At 38.7% G+C, this 19537-nt stretch overlaps 1 long non-coding RNA gene across 3 annotated transcripts in view; it reads right to left on the reverse strand.

The window, feature by feature from the left end:
- Positions 1-6391: 6391 nt before the first annotated feature.
- LOC103466642 (uncharacterized) overlaps positions 6392-19537 on the reverse strand; it is a 37125-nt gene continuing 23979 nt past the window's right edge. The window contains exons 1-4 of one of the 3 annotated variants that reach the window (XR_533965.2): positions 15084-15315; positions 9662-9798; positions 8638-8723; positions 6392-7116 (exon numbers count right to left, since the gene is read on the reverse strand). This is a non-coding gene — a long non-coding RNA (uncharacterized LOC103466642). Of the gene's footprint in view, positions 7117-8637; positions 8724-9661; positions 9799-13771; positions 13872-15083; positions 15316-19537 lie in introns of those variants that run through there. The other 2 variants (XR_014087916.1, XR_014087915.1) reach the window with 2 other exon arrangements.

Below are 19537 nucleotides of genomic sequence, written 5' to 3' on the forward strand. Positions count from 1 at the left end.
GTTGAATACCGGGTACACGGCATCACAGTTTGAGTGACATTTAATACCTCGACATTATTTTAACTGACAGACAATTTGCTATTATTGTGTCACTTCCAAAAAACAGAATTCTGTCAGAGGAAATAATTAAATCAACCAGAACCCACAAATTAATGCCCGAGTTCTCGTAGAGTAAATGGTTGTTTTTCAGCTGTTATATTCGGGTCTTTTTCTGCTCATTTAATAACCGTTGTGTGTGACAGCCTGCAATTACTTGACAAACCGACTGGTTTCTCTGTGCCACACAGGGGAGAGTCACAGAACTCAGCAGAAATAATGTTTAAGTGCTGCATGATGATCAATGTGATGATATTTATGAGGAGCTCAGGAGTGATTTACCTCTGTGGGCTTCGGCTGTGGTCGTTTCATGTCCACCCAGGTGGACTACCAAACACATCCATCAAGTGATTGTGCTGTGAAGTAAAATCAATGCTTTCCTAAATAAATTATGTTGTTGAGTCAAAGGTGAATTTAATAGAAGGTGTTAAGAGAGCTGATGGAATTAGCACTAATCTAATCTGACAAGGGTCTTTTTTGTTTATCCTGATCATAGACTTTCAGGGAAATAAGCAGATTTTTCTGCACCCACTGTGATCTTCTATGAATAATAGAAGAATGGCTTTACTGAGAAAATAATTATTTTCACACACACTGCTGTTGACTGTGTTGATGCATTGAATGAAATTAAAAATAAAGCCATTTATATAGGAATAGATTCTGTTGGGCTTCAACATGCAAATTGCTCAGTTGATTGCTGGCGTATAGCTGGTTGTTGTATAATGGAGTCGCAATTTTTCTAGCCAGCAGTCAGATTGAGTTGCACCGATTTGCTAATGGTACACAGAAAATTGAGTTTCAATGATTCTGTGTGCGTCTTACACCATCATTTTGACTAAACAGAGATGCGGTTAAATTGTCAAAGATTTGTTATAAACGGAAAACACAGCTCTGAAAATGTAATATTAAAATGCGAGCCATGTAAGAGACAACAGTTGTTGTTTTTTTTGCTTTTTCCATTAATATGTGGAAAATTTCTGAGGTTTCTGACACTAGAAATGTGACTGAGTGCAAGTAAATGGTTGTTCAATTAGTAAAGTAAAAAATATAATTGGTTTTTAAAAACTTGATTACACACGAGTTCATAAGTTTAAAGACACACATTTTGGTAGGTCAGCATAGTTTGAATCCTGAAGAAGGGAGCGGGAGATTGACAGGCGGATTGGGGCAGCGTCTGCTGTGAAGCGGGCGCTGTACCGGTCCGTCGTGGTGAAGAGAGAGCTGAGTCAAAAAGTGAAGCTCTCGATTTACGAACATAGATCGTTTTACCGGTCAATCTATGTTCCCACCCTCATCTATGGTCATGAGCTTTGGGTCATGACCGAAAGAACAAGATCACTGATACAAGCGGCTGAAATGGGTTTCCTCCGCAGGGTGGCTGGGCTCTCCCTTAGACATAGGGTGAGAAGCTCGGTCATCCGGGAGGGACTCAGAGTAGAGCCGCTGCTCCTCCACGTCAAGAGGAGCCAGTTGAGGTGGCACGGGCATCTGGTCAGGATGCCTCCTGGACGCCTCCCTGGTGAGGTGTTCCGGGCACGTCCCACCGGGAGGAGGCATCGGGGAAGACCCAGGACACGCTGGAGGAACTATGTCTCTCGGCTGGCCTGGGAACGCCTTGGGATTCCCCCAGAGGAACTGGAAGAAGTGGCTGGGGAGAGGGAAGTCTGGGCCTCCCTTCTGAAGCTGCTGGTCCCTCGACCCGACCCCGGACAAGCGGCAGAAAATGGATGGATGGATGGATGGATATTCACTGTGATATATATTTTTTCACAATATCTCTATCAAAAAGGGGTTGCCATAAAGCAGTGTTTAATGGACTTTATTTAAAATATAGTGGAACTCGCTGTGGACCAGTCTACTGTTTTGATATGTGCACAAAATCCTTTTAATTTTTGCCTAAGATTATGTCACATTGCTATCAAGGGGTGTATATTCTACAAAATATTTCCAATAGATAATCTCAATGCCTGCTGGGTCAGCTTATCAGAGAGTCTCTCTCCCACAACAGGATTAGGTTATTGTTGGAAATAATGCATCAATGCGGCTACTTACTGCATTTTTAAAGTTTTTCAGACATGTTTTAGTAACAATAACAATAAAATGTTTAGGTGTTAAAATGTGTTTTTTATATTTTTTTAACTCGTTATTTCTTTATTTTGTCAATGTAAAAATACTCTTTCAATATCTGGTCAAACAACAGTTTGAAAATAATCTCAAGTTTACAGTCAACACAGTCATTTTCTTCAGTTTGAGACTTGTTTTTTTTCTTTAGCCGTAAAGGTCATTGCTAAGGGCAAGAACAACAAGGTTACGGTTAATCTTCTATAAGTAATGTTAACAGCAGTAATAAGTCATTATTAAAGATGATGGAGAGGTTTCCAATTAGAAAGTGGCACAACAGGCATGTTAAAGTTCAGCACAGTTGAAAGTCTGCATTCAAGTACTCCATGTGAAAATGCTGCTGACTGTTGTTTTATCACTGAACAATTACTGGCTGGTCTGGTAAGCCCAACCCTCAGGAATTACTTTGTGTATGAGAAAATCAGCATTAAAATGCCTGTATGAAGAAATTTGTGTTTTCGGTTCATAAACAAGAAAACCATGGCGTCATCTATAATTAAAACGTGATTCAATGGTGATGAACTTATTGAACCATCTTTGTAATAAACACACTATGCAGAACTATGCTTCTATGGGCTTGTAATATTTTTACATGACAAGACCATACAGAATCTATAATAAAAATACAAAATAAAAACTAAGGTCCATAGTTCTGATTTAATGAGAGCACACTAGTCTGCCCTGGATGGGGCCATGGTTGAAAGGTTGTTCTGGTTGCTTCCTGGGCTTAGTTCTGCTACGCACATGGGTCAGCGTACCAGAGAGCTGTAATTACATTTGGCTCTCACTGCCACAACAGGATTAGGTTATTGTTGGCCAAGAGGCCCTTTATAATTGTCCCTGATTACCACTCACCATTTCAGAGCAAAGAAAGGTCAGTCAGTCTGCCATTCAGACACCCCTTTGGCCCATAATCCCTCTGCAGCCTGTGAAGGCTCTTATCCCCTCCCCCATCTACACCTCTGCCAGAGCAATGTGGAGGCATTATTCCTCTCTGTTGATGCCAGGATCCTAATTGTTCCTGTTTTCACTTAACTGATCAATGGAGAGTAAAAGTAGAAACAAATCTGCTGAGGTATCTCCTTAGAATACAGATCCTTACATTCCTTATCTTGCGCTTTAGATACGTTATCTATGTTTGGCATCATAATCGAATAGCCTCAGCAGAGGGGCGTTGTCTGAAAACCATGGTTTCCTCTATGTATGTTTTATTCTTTTTTTTTTCCAGTTTTAGCCTCCTAACCTTCATAGAGCTTTAACAAATTTCCCCAGGCTTACTCAGCTTCTCCCCTTTGATGCAAGTTTTCCTCTTTTAATCGGACCTGTCCCCCTCCAGAGGTGAAATTGTTTTTGTTAATCTTACGTCATTAAAGGCTAATACTGACAACAGTATTTGCCCAAAGTCATGCTGCTTTGGGTTTGTGGTTATTGATTCTTTGTCCTCTTATCATGTCCACAGTTTTGTTACTTATTTGTTTCTGAATTTGGTTCTGTGATGTTATCTTTGCTCTTGTTTTCGTGGCTTTCCTGCGTGTGCTGAACAGTTGATTTAAAATATTATATTCTGTTTTTTTATGAGTTTATTTTGAAAGAGGGTAATGTTTCAATTGTTATCAAATAACAAACAAGGAAGGCTTTGAAATGAGGTAGGAGTTTTTATAATCTAGAAAGGGATTGGGGGGCTGCTGTCGACAGTTAGCAATGGTAATTGTGACGATAGTTTAGAGATGACTACATCACTAATGTTGATGCTTAGTTTGAATATGACAATATGATGTCAATTTTTTTACAATATTGTTACCATTTACCAAGATTTACCTACTAAACATACATGATGAACATAGAACAACTGGCTATTCATTTTTGCAAACACACATTTAAATTATTATTTTTATATGAAGAAGCAGATATGTATTCAGCAGACTAGAGTTTGTTGTTTTTTTTATCTGTTTTTGATCACTTGTTTTCCCCTCATTAAAGCTGTTTAGCTGCTTTAAAATGGAGAATGCAGATTAAGACCCATAAAAGATTCAAGGCGAAAATTCCCTTTTTCAGGCTCAACAGGGAGCGTTCTCCTCTAGGTTTAGCCAGGTCGCCTGCTGAGCGTAATGTGAATGACCCAGTGTGTCTATTTATTCCCAAATTTGTTCTGCAGTTTGTCTGGACCCCGTAAGGTGCCTTTGGTTTAAAGCCAAGCCGCCTCTGAAGCTCACTGAATCACCTAACTGCGTGAGAAACGAAGATTTATCTGCACATATGTGAGGCGCAATGGGTCCTTAGTCACGCTGTGTATTTTATCCCTTCACATAGTCAAAACTCTTCCAGCTGCAGAAATCGCACATTTTCACATTACGTCCATGCACAAACACTTGAACATTATGATTTTCATATTTTGATCAAAATAGCGTTAATTTCATACACACTTAAAGTCACCTGATTTAATCGGGGCATTTTGGACAGTTGTTTTGTGTTTTCAGTCACCATCTCCAAACTATCACCTAAACTGCCACTCCAACTTCATTTCCTGCCACGGCCCGGCACAGGCTCTCCCTCATCTGACCTTTCACACAGTAAACCCCATGAATGGACAATAGTGCCCTTCACTCGGGCCCCATGACCACAGCAAAGCCTGCAGCTGGAGCACACAGCAAGGCTTCCATGGCCTGAGGGCACTCTTAACAGCTGAGAAAGATCACTAAACTGCCAAGGGGAATTTTTTTTTGCTTTTCGGAAATTCTCAAGGAATCACAGATGTGAAGGACGAAATGTGGCCTTCACAAAATGTGTGAGGATCAAGAGTTGGGGTGGTTTGTGAAATGCAGAAGAGAGGCGGCCTTTAACAGGTGCTGAGGGGGGTGAGGGCTGAATCTGCTGGACATCAGGAGGATGAACTCCTGTTTAGCTCCGGGCTATTTTTTTTATCTACAAAAGGAAGTGGAGGATTGAGAGAGTTATAAACAAACTGACTTTCTTGCTAGATGTTAGAAAATATAACAGAGGAGTGAGCTTTTGGAAGACACAGTGGAAAATAAAACTGATTACAAAAAGTGATGGGCTAATTAAGTTGCAATAATAATTGCACATAATTCAACTGAATATTAGAAGTTTCTTAAATAAATTAGGAGAAAGGACAACTTCTGAGACTAAAGAGACACAAAGCTAATAGCTTGTGAAATCAGTTTAGAGCCAAACATTTTGCTTGGAGAAGCTGATTTCCCATGTTGTTTTTAAAACAGAAAAAACAATGATTAACTTTCTTAAATTATTTAGAAAATATATTTTATTATCAAGATTCAATTGAAAATTTTATTATTTTTTTTAAGAAGTTGCCTTAGCTGTTTAGCTCTTAGTTTGAATTAGCCAGTAACTGCCAAACTTTTGTTAGCCGACATAAAATGAAGACCAAATAAAATAAAATATCGCCGTGGTGGATCGATATCAACTTAAACTGAGCAACTTTTAAAGAAAGAGGAAATTATAATACATTTAGTCTCTAGATGTGCACAGTTGGTGGACACATATTCCAAAAATACTGCTGAGTGTCACTGAAACATATTCTTTGAAGTGCTAATTCAGTTGGACTATTTACAGTTGCATGCCACACTTTTCAGCAGCAACATTATGGACCAGATACAGCTGCCTGGTTGACTTTTTAGTTTATTTTTAGTTGTTTATCTTGCTGATGTCAGAATAATCCATTCTCAAGCAAAGTAGGATATGAAAAAAAACAGCAGCAGGTGTCTTCTATGGTTTGCATTATAACAGTTCTGCTTTTGAGTGAAACATTGTCATCTCGTATATAGTTTCTAAATCACTGTAAAAGATGTCACTATCATTTCATTTTTGTATTTTTTTTTAATGATATATGGTATCATACATCCTCAGGTTGCATCTAGTTGTGTAAAGGGGAATGTAGACTTTCATTTTGCTCCTATAATAATGAATACTTATTAGATTTGACTGGAGCTCCTGACATCAAACGAAACTGGCTGTCACCATTTGGTAATTTCAAACTTCTTGTCCCCCCCTAAAGGGTTTTTAATTAGTTGAGAAAATCAATTACGATTAAATTACAAGCTACGTCTCTTATCTTCTCCAGCCAGTGAGATATTTGGTTGTTTGTGCTATGGGGCAAATGAAGGCTAAAAATGTATGTGCAAATGAAAAGCAGGACGAGAGAAAAAGTCACTATTTAATAAGCCCATGAGAGTTGGAAAGATACACTCGATTAAAATTCTGTCATCATCCACATCATCATCCTCGTCGTCGTTGTCATTATCACATGGTTTCTTTTATACATAGTATTGTAATGACATGCTGTCCAAGAAGCCATTTACTCCAGCCAGCCTGGCTGCACTGTAAAGTCATCCAAATACTTGGCTGCGCCCCCTCTTTGCCTCGCCAAATGAGTTTTCATTAGCATAATGGTGTGTGCTGCTGCTTGGTGATTTCTTTTAATCAACCCCGGAGTCAGTGGTAATTAGTGACAGACGACTAATGGAAACTCTTGGCTTCCTTTGACTTATTGTCGGCTCACTTGATGTTAAAAGGAATATCAGTGGCAACTGAGAATAAGAAATGAATTGGCATTGTGGGATAGTAGGTTGGTTAAAATATGAATAATTCTGTGCATTTTTTTTTCTGTGCACACCTCAACAAATGTCTTTGACACACTTTTAGCTCTTTTGATCTTAAATTAGAAATTAACCAAAAAATAAAATAAAAGCCACTATCTTCTGAGCCAATTGGAGGAAATTGACATTCTTTATATAGCTTCCATTTTTGACAGCGTCTCGCAGTTTCGTATTGCCACAGAATGTGTGATGATTGGGGTTTTGAAAGGTAATAGAAGGAGTAATATCCAGCAGTGCAGGGACATGGAGTGAAAGACTCAGTGACCTGAGGAGAGCAAGAAAAAGCTGTTAACATTCATAGACTTAAAAAAAATGGCATCAACTTCAGAATACATTACAAAGCATCAGTGGTTGCAAGGACAGGAAAGGTCATGGAGCTCATCTGTACGCGCTGTACAAGAGAAGATGGGATGTAGAACTGCAGAATGTCACATTCTAAATCCACAAATATGACATGTTGCAGTGAATGGCAGCTACTTTAAGTGACATTAATGTGTTATTGCTTAGCAAAAATCAAGAATCTGGTATTCAAAAAGGTTTTGCATTACAAAAATGTATCTTTCCTTATGACAACCGAGAGACAATTTATGCAAAACAGAATTTAAACAATGACATTAGTGACAATCACGTGATAAAATGATGCAACAGTTCAGAATCCACAAACACTTTTTTTTTCCAGAAAGCTGCCTCTCTAAACTTTGTTATGACTAAATCATAAAATCCAGCTGGCTAGCAGAAGTGGGCTGGAAGACAAAGAGTCTCTGGAGATGAAACCTAAGAATCCAAAGGTTGGTTCAACATACACCGCAGTGTATTTTCAGTTAGTTTTTGTCAGCATTAATCTGCTAGACAGATAATGTGTGGTCACCTAGATTTGCAAACCCACCCGCTGTAGCCACTGACTCATCTCCCCTTTGAAAATTGTAAGCCATCCACCTCCCAGATTCTCTTCCTCACTTTGCTGCTCCTGTCTTTGATAGAGGAGGTTGAAAGATCATACAGCCTGTGTAAAAAAAAAAGACAGCTAATCTGTCCTGACACTGAGCTCGATGTTGTCCTGGACTCAGAAGTGCTTGACTCAGACTTGTCCTTTCGACAGAGGTTCCACCAGGATGTGTTGCAGCAGGACTGCAAATAACCAAAGCTGTTTAATCATGGATTGATAAGAACAATAGTTACTCGGGGAAACCTGACTAACACACATTTACCGCCCAGACAAGCAAACTCCGCGACGTCATTCTTTGTCACGCTGTTTGCTTTGGTTCCAACTGTTTCTTAAACATACATACATCACTCACCCTTAGACATAGAGACTCACCAAGAGAGTCTACACTTGACTAAGAAGCATAAAAAAACTTTGATTTCGCTTCCATGACTTCTGACCCTCATCTTCAAACAGACCCTCTCTTTACTTTCTCAGACGTCCTATTTAAAGTTACAGCAATGCAGGCTTGAGTTTGCACAGAAACCCCGCCCCACCCGCTTCTCCTTCCTTCCCAGGGACTCAGTATTTCAACACAACCCAGGAGGCTGGATGTATAAACATATATATATATATATATATATATATATATATATATATATATATATATATATACATGTGTGTGTGTGTGTGCGTGTGCGTGTGCGTGTGTGTGTGTGTGTGTGTGTGTGTGTGTGTGTGTGTGTGTGTGTGTGTGTGTGTGTGTGTGTGTGCGTGTGTGTGTGTGTGTGTGAGCGAGAGCCACACCCCGCAGCTGTGCACCTGGAACTGCTCCCATTCCAGCATGGCAGTGAACCCACACACCTGTTCGCACCTGAGGCTTGTGCCTCTGGTCTGCCACCTCCCCGCCTCCTTTTGTTGCATCCATCAACTCCTGAGACTGACAAGAGCTGAAAAGGCAGGGGGTTGGGAGGGGGAAAAAAGCGAGGTGTCAGGACTCTTCATGCCTCATCAGAGTAATGTCAGGTATGTTGAAGTCAGAGCAATGTTAAACAAACAATTTCTAAAGGTTTCCCTTTGTGTTTTGATTGAATATTTGCCGTATTTTTCACTTCACTGTGCAGCCTCACTCATCCAGTTAAACAAGCACCAAACGCGGCATGGTGTCGGGGAAAGAGTGAGGGAACGATTCACCGGCTTCAAAAGCAGCAAAGAGTTGATCGTTTGTAAAATAAAGTCTTTCAAAGTACCAACATGTTCATTTTGCAGCATATATATATATTTTTCAACTAGATATGCAAGTCAAAAATATTCCAAAGCCCTTTTTAAGCATTTGGCACAATTTTAATCATTCAAACACCAGTACCAAAACAAACTTTAGTAAATCAATCCATAGCTGGAAGAGCTATGGATTGAAAGATATCTGTATTGACTTCTCTTTAGATTCAAACATTGGGTTGGAACCTAAAAACCTGTATTGGAGCTTCTATAGAAATGAAAAGAAAGCAGAAAAATCTACGCTTCCACAATAATGGAAATTACGCTTTGGAAAACAAAATAATACAGGTCACTGGTTTAAAAAATTTTAATATATTTGAATTAGTTTATGAAGTAGATTATCAAATGATTAATACTCAAAATATTTCCCATACAACATTTTCAGCAAGAAACAAATGGCAAACAGATTCAAATATAGCAATCATCATAAAAGTATTAAAATATTTTTAAAGAGGCAATCCATGTGCTTCGCCTATTACTGTAAAATGTGAACAGTTTCATGGTTGCATGCTGTGAAATCCATCTGAGCACCTGTTGGTATCACATATGTGTCAGTTTACCAAAATGGCACCAGCATTCTTTGCTAATGACTTTCCCAGCCCAAACATACCAGGGAGAAGCTCTGTGTGCAGCGCTTGCTGCTCTCCTTCATGCTTGCTGACAAGTTTTCTCTGAAACCATCTGTTGTTCTTCCTCTTTGTTTTTTTTTTTTACCTGCACAGACTAAGACCGGGAGATCATTGGAAGCTGTAAATACCACAAAGAAAACAAGAGATAAGTCTAAAACAACTTGTCAAAAGCCTCATTAGAGTGAGATAGTCTGTGTATGTTTCCTGTACTCGCTTGAATTAACACCAACAGTTTGTTGTATTTGAACCATGTTAGCTTATGGTTGAAATCTTTAAGCACACACATTTTCCCCTCTTCTTTCTCAGTATAGGACTAAAGGTTTCCATTTTTATGGTGTCACATATGCGGCTGAATATGGCACAGCATACATGATCTTTGAATGGTAGCCTAACAATGTTGCTAAAAGAAATATATATATAAACATCCACATGGTTCCATAGCTCATAATATACACTATTATTATTAGGTCAAAGTAATCACAAGACATGAAAAAAGCAATTAAACCAAAATATTGTTGCAATTCTGCCCATTATATGAGAGGGAGAAAAATCTACATTTGTATTTCAGAAATGAAAGGAATGTTACAAAAGATTTGTCTTAATATACAATGCATGTATAAATTTTAGTTTTTACTTAAAAAAATTGCATCATTTTAAGAGAAGGAAAGAACGACATGGCAGGAAAAGCTCTAAATATTTGCAGGAACTATATGTTCCTTTTCTGTTTAACACACATTATTTATTCCTGTGAGTAGATTTTAAACATTTTTGTCCACCCCTAAATCATCAGTAATACTACTGAATACTACTACTGATTGTATACAAGATGAATCCTCACAGACTATAAAAGAGGTAAAAATATAAAAGGACCCTCCTCTGCTCGTGATAAAACCAGTTTCAGTAACAGAAGACAGCTCAAGTGCTCTGTCTTCTGGTTCTTCTCCAGTTAGCGTTTGTGACGCAAGACCACACAGACAGCTCTTTCACTCTTGCAAAATCAGATTTTTTTTTTTTTGTTCCAAAACTAACTGAAATACATAATGCGGAGCTGACTCAGCTGCTGTCAAGATGTTTGCAACATAGCAACACAATAAAAGGACAAACTCTATCCCAATAGTCCTTTTAATGAAGCTTTAGTGCATCTAGAACTGGACAGTGATATATGAGTGCAAATTCAGTTCAATTCAAAATGACTTTGTTAATCCCACAGGGAAATTAAATTAAATATGTTAAGTTCATCACTAAATGTATTATTTCACTAATAACTAGACATTTTTCGCATGTAGTAAGTGAAACAATTTTTCAGTACTTTTCATCAATATTAAAGAAATATTGGCTAGAACACGTTCCTACCTCTTGCTGGAAAGTTACTTGTAAGTTAGTTTTGTCTTGTTTCAAGTGTATTAAGATATTTGCCCTAAAATCTAGACTAAAACTCAATTTTCTCAATGTATTCAGTAGCAGAACTAAGTGTTGATTTCATTAATTACCAACACCAGGACATGTAAGAATTTTGTCCATACTTTTAATTTTATTTTTGAGAAATCCATGAATTTTTATTTTTGCTATGCTTTTTTTAAATTTCTGATAAATTACTAAAATAGAATGATGAAGTGATGCTGTTCCACCTTTCAGAAATGAAAGGAATGTTACAAAAGATTTGTTTTAATATACAATACATGTATAACACACACACACACAATTCAGAACAGCGACACAACATACATGGTTCAAGCACGTGACATGACTTGTTGGTCCACAAAATACCCTGAATTTCCTCATGTTTCGACCAAACGAATATCTTTTTCTAATACATCAGCCCATATGGAAAGATGCTGTGACAAAAACTTGAGCCTCAGTCAATACTCAAACCATAAATCACCAGTGTCAGGAGTAGAATAGAGCTTGCTGTCTCTGTACTGTTTACATTTTGGAATAAAGCTCTCAAGTCTGCAAATCTAATCAGCAGCAGTAAAACGGTTAAGTGTAAAATGGAGAAAGTCGTAGCGGAGAGGAAGACAGCAATGCTGGTTGTGTTAATCATAATGGTAACCAAATCTCCAAGCAGCCTATCGTATTCTGTGGGCAAAAGTAAAACTTTCAGTCTAAGCCACATGTGTCAAACTCAAGGCCCGGGCAAATCCAGTCCGCCATAACTTTTTATGTAGCCATCTAGACTCCAGTGGGACGCATAAGTAGGACCTTCAAGATAACAGTTGAGCTTAAATACAATTTTTATCAATCAAATCAAAGCTCTTTTTTTCATTGTATAGTGAATACCTAATTATGAAACCATGTTTAACTTCAAGAAGTACTTGTTGAATGCAGAAAAAGACGTTTATTCATATTTTAGCAGTTTATTAGTGGGTAGGTTTAGCAATACATTCTGCCTTTTGAGTTCATTTGTGAACTTTGATGTGGCCCAAAATGAAAATGTGTTTGACACCCCTGGTTAAAGCTGTTGCTGTATAATAGTAGATATCTAAAATCACACATATGAAAACATTTGACTGTGTGTGACACAGGCAATATGGAGACTCTGAAGCTGCGATGCAACATGCAGCTTTAGCAGCAAAACCTCACAATCTGTAAGAAAGGGGGCCGTAGCAAAAAGCCCTGACCTTTGACTCTCCACAAAGAAGTCCCCAGACTGTGGACCCATTGAGCTGAGGCTCTTCAGAGGTTTCATATAAAGAGCATTGCTAATGTGAGTGACACGCGCATCCCAACACAAATACTGATATCACCCAGGAAACTCATTCTCTGTGGAGCTGCCAATATGCTGTCATTACTCTTCAGCTGGTCCACTGCATTCACAGGCTTATTGTCAAGCAGCTTTGTTCTCATGTAAAACATGCACCATATATTTCCTCTCACGCACATACTGAATACATGTGCCCATCAGAACAGTGTGTAGATCCACTTCTTGGATTCATTCCACAGAGAATATCTGTCTTTTGTTTATCATCCGTTTAACAGCGGCTGTTGGCTGGAACAGGGAATAATCTCTATCTTTTCCAAATGTCCCACCAGTTTGCATTCAAATATGGGATTGTAAGATAATAAATGTGCCCTGCAACAGACTGGCGACCTGTCCAGGGTGTACCCTGCCTCTCGTCCGGAACTTTAGCTGGAGATAGGCACCAGCACCCCTCCCGACCCCATTAAGGGACAAGAGTGTTAGAAAATGGATGGATGGATGGAAGATAATAAATACATCTGTGTATTAACGTGGTTCCATTTGAAAGGTACTGTTTTGCATGCTTTCAGTCCTGTAAAATATCACCAAGTGAGTTCATATTTAACTTATACGTAAAAATGTTTTTGTTTTTTTTTCCTCAGGTTTAATTTTATGGAGTTGTAAGGCTCTGCAGTCTCAGATGTCGTAGAAATGTTTGTGGAAGACACTCAACACGTTTAAAAAGGTTCATCTGCTTTTTGTGTTTCCTCAGCCTGTATTCACAGCCTTGATATGGATGCTGTTTTTATGATGCTTATCGGGTGTGACAGCTCTTTGTTGTGACGATCTTCATGCTTCACATTGTCTTGGAAATAATCTACCGCGAAGTTAAAAAAAAAATACAGTAATCATAAGGAAGATATCGTCCACAAAAAATAAAATAAGAGGGAACAAAGTTCTAGTCTCACCTCTAGTGAATGGCACGATTATAATCTCCCAAGAACGCGTTTCCGCACTTTCAGCCCTGACTGATGTTGTTATTTCTTTGCTCGACTGGGAAGGCAGATGCGGGCTTGGTATAAACACCTTGACAGGCCTTTCTCTCTCTTTCAGCGCAGGTGAGAAACAACAGTGGGCTCACTCTACAATTCACCTCTCCTCTGTGAGCCCCCGCCTTCCCACCTCCCCTAAACTGCAGCTATCTTTTCACCCGGTTCGGGGGGTCACGCTTTTCCCACCACAGAAACTCTGTTTCAGCTCACATACGTTGGATGGATTCTGGCCCTTTGAATGAGAACTGTTGCTTTCAGCGTGCATTCCTCTGGGTTTCTGTTCTTGCAGATGAGCAGTGAATACAAAATCAGCATCTAAATAAAACTCTCGCTCTTTTTTTTTTCTGGCATATACTTACCAACCCCTCTTTGGTCCTCTTCGCTCAAAATACCCCCAGTTCCCCTCCCCCTGCTGCCAGTCTGTGAACTGAGGAATCCATAGGAGGTTTATTTGAGATGGAAGCACAAGTGTGTGAAAAGTGGACTGAGGGGGGGTAGGAAAAAAAAGTCCTTTCCTTAGACATGAATGGAGGCATTTCAAAAACCGGACATTTTTTCAGGAACTCTAAGCAATAGTCTTGGATGAACAAAACCCTGCAGGCTCTCAAGAGAAGCCAAACTTCATTAGTAGGCAGCTTGACGAAGCATCACCAGTATAAAAAGATGGTCTTCTTTAAAGCTTCCCTGCCTCCTGTTGTTTTTATTGTGACAGATGAGAATAATAACTGTAACAACCACGTCATGCCATGTCTGGAGGGGAGATCAGCTGTTTCGTCCTTATATGTTCAAAGGTTAAAAACAGAAGTGGGTCACACACTGATACCTAACTCACTGAACTCTAAGTACTAAGAGTCAGAGATGAATAACAGAGAAATATAATCAAAATGAAACAAACAGAAACACAAAGGATTTTCTTTGAAGTTTGCAACAATACACACTTCTTTACATTCATAGAATTTTTGGTTTAACTGAGTGCTAAGACAGTATTTTTAAGATCCAGTATATTTATGTGACAACATTTTATAGTTTTCAGCTTTTGATCAACTGAAAGTGTGTTTTCACTGCAGAAACCCTTGGGGCAGTGAGCAACAGAGCCAAATCCAGTTTCCACGGTAGGTAGATAGATATCCAAGAAAACAGACCTGGTAGGGAGGAAGTACTTTTTTCAAATAAACCTTAACCTGTTTATGCAATACTTGAGGTGGCTATTACAACTATATATGGTTTGTGCAAATGGGAAAACTCATATTGTCTGTTCAAGTCCTTGAGCTACAATTTTCTAACCAGAACGATGTTGCTTCTGACCGGTCACCTAGCTCTGGTTCTGGGAATTGCTCTCTGCCTCCTTATGAGGTTACTGGTACAAAGCTTTACATATCCATGCATATAATTCACCAATGCTTGCATTTTGCAAATAAATACAAGCAATCCATTTTGTTTCATCAAACATTCCATCCCTATCTTCTGTTGCATTTGTCTCTCAAAACATGAATATTATGTAAATTTTACTTTTTTTTAGCTTCGTATCATGCTGTAAAGTCATTCCCTTGTCAAATACATGCGAGTGCTGTTTGGAATTTTTTCAAGAATGTCTGAGAAATCCTTGAATTTCACTTGGCAGCCAATTCAGGTTGACTTAACAGTTGCTCATGCAATGCGCCACCTATTTACCCAAAGCTCCACCTTGAATCTTCAGTCCCCAGCCAAGCTGCCGCCCTGCAGAGAGCCCCTGCTGGTCCCCCACCGAACCACCAGACCAGCAGCAACTAGCAAACACCTGGTGGAACTGAGCATCTGCAAAGCTCATCATACAAACTATGATGCAAACATCATCAATGGGCAGTATGGAGAAACACTGTAGTAATGACATGCTGAAGGGGGAGTACCAGAAAGGACAGGAGCCTTTTAAAGAGACAGAGGCCCAATTTCAAGGTGTCAGATGATGCAAAGTCAAATTTCTTTTAAAGTTGTTTTTGACAGAATTTTCATAAAAACTGAAGGTAGCACGGTTACTTTCATTGTGGCATAAAATGGAACTGCGTGCCTGAAAAATGCATAATGCTCCCTCTTTAAAATGAAAGGAAGAAGAGGAGTATTCTTCTGGCCACACAGTTGTGTGTTAACTAAGGATTTAGCGCAACAAAATAGATCAAAGGATGACATTTGCACAGCCATTGCTGAAGCTGCATAATGAGATGGATCCAATAACACTTTGGTGAAACCTATGCATAAGGTGAATTAATGCACAGACAGGCACACATGTGGGTGGTTTGATTTAACTGCAGACTATTTTAGCTCAGCAGACATATTGGGTTTTTACTTGCTGATCTTTACCTTTTCTTCTTTTTTTTTTATCTAAACTTATACGTTCAGGTCCTAATGGTGCAGGCATAATGTCAGTGCACCTTTTGTAAAATCTACCAGATATTGGATGAATTTGCAACTTTTAAATATAATCAAGTAACACATTTTAATTTGGTTGATGAGTTGTGAACCAATTAACCAATAAATACTTCAATCTTAGTTCAATTTAATTGTACACTATTTTCTAAGGCTTTTTGCACTCCATCCTAGTATAACAGATTATGATCCTGTTTACCTTTATGAAAAGATAGAATGTTTACAAGTGACGCATTGTTACAATAAAAGGTCCAATGGGAGCTTGATCTGATACAAAATGATGATAAAATAGTGAAGGTAGTGACATGAATGTTTTCAGGTCAAATATAGATTTTTTTTATGCATTTTGTCTTTTAACATGAATTGGGAGAACTTATTTTTATACAATATGAAGATAATTTAATTAAAGTTACAACTTTAATTATTTATTGGTAAAAAAAAAAAAATTAATAAAAAAAATACTATCAACCTAAATGATTAGCTTCATACTCCACGCATTCCATTTTTATAGTCCTTCACACTTGGCCATCTTGTTGTAATACATTGCGGCTGAAAGCTGCGAGTTGATGGAACAAACAGCTTTTTGGGAGGTCTGTCACTTTAATTAACACTGAGGGTGAGCCTGACAGCTGTGATGGCAACAGACAGGCCAATCACAGGTGCTGCATGTGGCACAGAGAGCAATGTCAGCGAGTGTTTGACAGAGGAAGCCATGTGCAGAAATAAGTTGACAGGTGGCCTGATCCAACGTTCTGGTTGCCAAAATGAGTTTCCTTTTGGGATTGCTGTGGAAACAAGCCAGCGTTAATGAAAAAGGCAGCGTTTAAAAATGTTTCAGCCCACAGGAACATATCTAAAGGTTAGAGAAAGTAAAATTGGATATTTGTAGCCTGAAATATTTCTGAATTCAATAAGTGGGATGTTTTAGCAAAAGTATTCAACATGCAAGTAGTTTTACTTCTGAAAATTTTACATCATATGTTTTATCTGTTGAATAGGGTAAAGCTTGTCTAACCATCAAAAAAAAAAAGCAAAAGCTTGTGGATCAGCAATGCAGCTTTCCAACCATCACCAACAATGTGAGATTCTCTTTGTGCTGTTGGGTCACAGTGAGATCTGCTCTAAATACCTCACAACCTCCAGGAAGCAGAAGCACACACCCCCAGGTGCAACAACACAACTGTGTGACTCAGATGCCAGCGTGGAAACATGCAAGGAATTTCTTTTTTAAGGATTGGCCTTTTTTAAGCTTCCGTGGAGTCAGATGTCACACTTTGTATGCTTTTCACAACAGCATGGGAGGTAGATGCAGAGAAGTAGCTGTACAATAAGAACTGTATGCGCAGAAGTACAGTGTTAAAGTGTAAAATCTGGGGTTTATTTTAGGGGGACAAAGACATTTGCTTTAAATTTGTGCTCAGGATTTGACCTAACGTTGGTTTTTCTTTCTAAGCACTGGAAAATGATAAACAGGTGGCCAACAAAGCCTTAAGAGGAAATCCTTATTTGAATCGCAGCAGTTATTAAGACCTATTTATTATCTTTTTTTTTTTTTTTATTCAGAGTTTCCATTATAGAGGGAGTTAGGTTCCAGATTTTTCTAGAATAGATAAAATCTGCAAATACTTGAGACCCCCCTCTAGAGAAATGCTTTTAAGGTGCAATATATGCAATAAAATGCACAATAGAACTGTCTTAACATTAACACATAACCATAATGTCTCTACTAACTAATGACTATTATTTTTAACTGGTTAAAGTCAATCAGCACCAAGCAAAAATAAGGGGGGCTCTTGGATCGACTGTTTTGCAAATTCCAGATAAAAGTCGACTAACATTGCATCTAGGTATTTCAGCTTCCAAAGCCACTTTTTTTGCATATATATGTTAGAAAAAATTCAAAAATTCAGAATTTTCCACAAAGTAATTTATAATTATGCTCCACAGGAAAGCTTGCAAATAGGTGAATCCACAAAAATAGAACCACAGACTGTTTTTAATTGTCTCAACATGAAACAGGGTGTTATCAATTATGTCTTCTCTACTTGGTAATTATCGCACATGCTTTGCTCAAGGTCAATTCATACCCCAGCATTGTGATTTTATTATAGCCTACTTCTGTTTCTGAACAAAGCAATGTGTCATTTCAGACTGAGTTTGTATGAGTTTTGCAGACAAGTTGTCATTAAAGTGCATAAATAACCATTATTCATGCCTTTGGCAGATTTAGTTTTTTTTTTGTTTGTTTTTTGTTTCAGTCTATCTGCAGCCATCAAGAGGTAGAGTACACCCTGAACATGTTGCCAGTCAAATCTCAGGGCAACAAAGTGACATATACAACTGTACATCCACAAATGTATATCTATGAGTTATTTAGAGAGACCAATTAACCTAACAGTCATGTTTTTGGACTGAGGCAGGAAGCTGGAGTACCAGCAGAAAACCTATGCAGAACCCACACCCTGAAACAAAACTGAAAATGAAAAGTTGCTGAATGCCTTTCAGATTTTAAATAACTGCTGCAGGTTTGATTGATTGAGACAGAAAACGAAAAATGAACAACAAAGTTCTATCCTGACCCAAACAATGCCTTCATGATTTCATGTTGAATAAAAAGTATGACCTGCCTGCAGCAGCTATGAATCAACCTTTACCCTTTTCTTTTTTTTTTTCAAACTGTAGTGTCCACAGATGGGTCAAACAGAGGTTGGAAAGTTTTTGAAACATGCCTAAATATACAAACAAAAAAAACAAAAAAACCTATCCATACAGCCATAGAAATAAAACACACAGTCCGTGTTTGCCTTGTGGGTGTGTTCTCACCCTCGCCAACATTAACCGTCCATTTCAGCATGCATCTTCTAAGTGTCAGCTAAGTTTTCTACAGTTTTGCAGCTCCGTGAGCAGCACAGCATGTCAGGGCCTGCTTCCTAAGCCCGCTGTTCTGACACACATAAAGGTGCTGCACATCCAGGCTTTGTGTCAAGGATTAGAGGAGCAGATACTCTGCAGCCACAAAGAGACACGCATCGAAACTTGCCGCTTCCGTTTTTCCCACATACCCTCGCCGCTAAAGCGAACAGTGGATTCCTGACAGCGTGACACAGATATGCAGCGAAAGTATCCGCAGCACCCAACAGGCTTGAAGACTCCAGTAGCAGAGAGCGACATAAAAAATAGAGAGTGCTTTAAGAGATAATCTGCAGTATCAGGAAATAATTTAACTAGCTTGACATGTTAGAGAGTTTTAGCTCAGTGCCGTGCGGCACAAAAGGCCTCTGCTCGTTTCTAGCTGGTTTTCTGACCAAAGAACAGCACGAGCCATCAGGTTCAATTAGTGTTGCACACTTATGCTGCGACCCAGCAGTTCAGAATGCCAAACTGAGAGCAGCAGGGAAGGATTAAGGGTCTCTGAAGGAAGGCAGAATGAAGAAAAAAAAAATTACTGTAGTGAGTTAAAAAGCTCTTTATTCAGAATCCGACCATCTTTTGGAACTGATTAGTGCTTTAGTCCCGCTCATTGTTTTCTCTGAGCTTTCATTTACTCGCTAAATAAACAGTTTTATGGAGGATGCTTTATCCTCTGCTTGATCATATATCAATCTCTGATGTGTGTTTGCAAGAAAAGCTTCAGAAAGTCGAACTTTGAAAGGACTTAAAACGCGGCATGAAAGTACTGATTAGGCAAGAGTTAAGACTATTGTCACTGCCTGCGTGACTGTCAA

Source organism: Poecilia reticulata, chromosome 6 (genome assembly GCF_904066995.2).
Source record: "Poecilia reticulata chromosome 6, P_reticulata-male-v2, whole genome shotgun sequence".
Taxonomy (NCBI): Eukaryota; Metazoa; Chordata; class Actinopteri; order Cyprinodontiformes; family Poeciliidae; genus Poecilia; species Poecilia reticulata.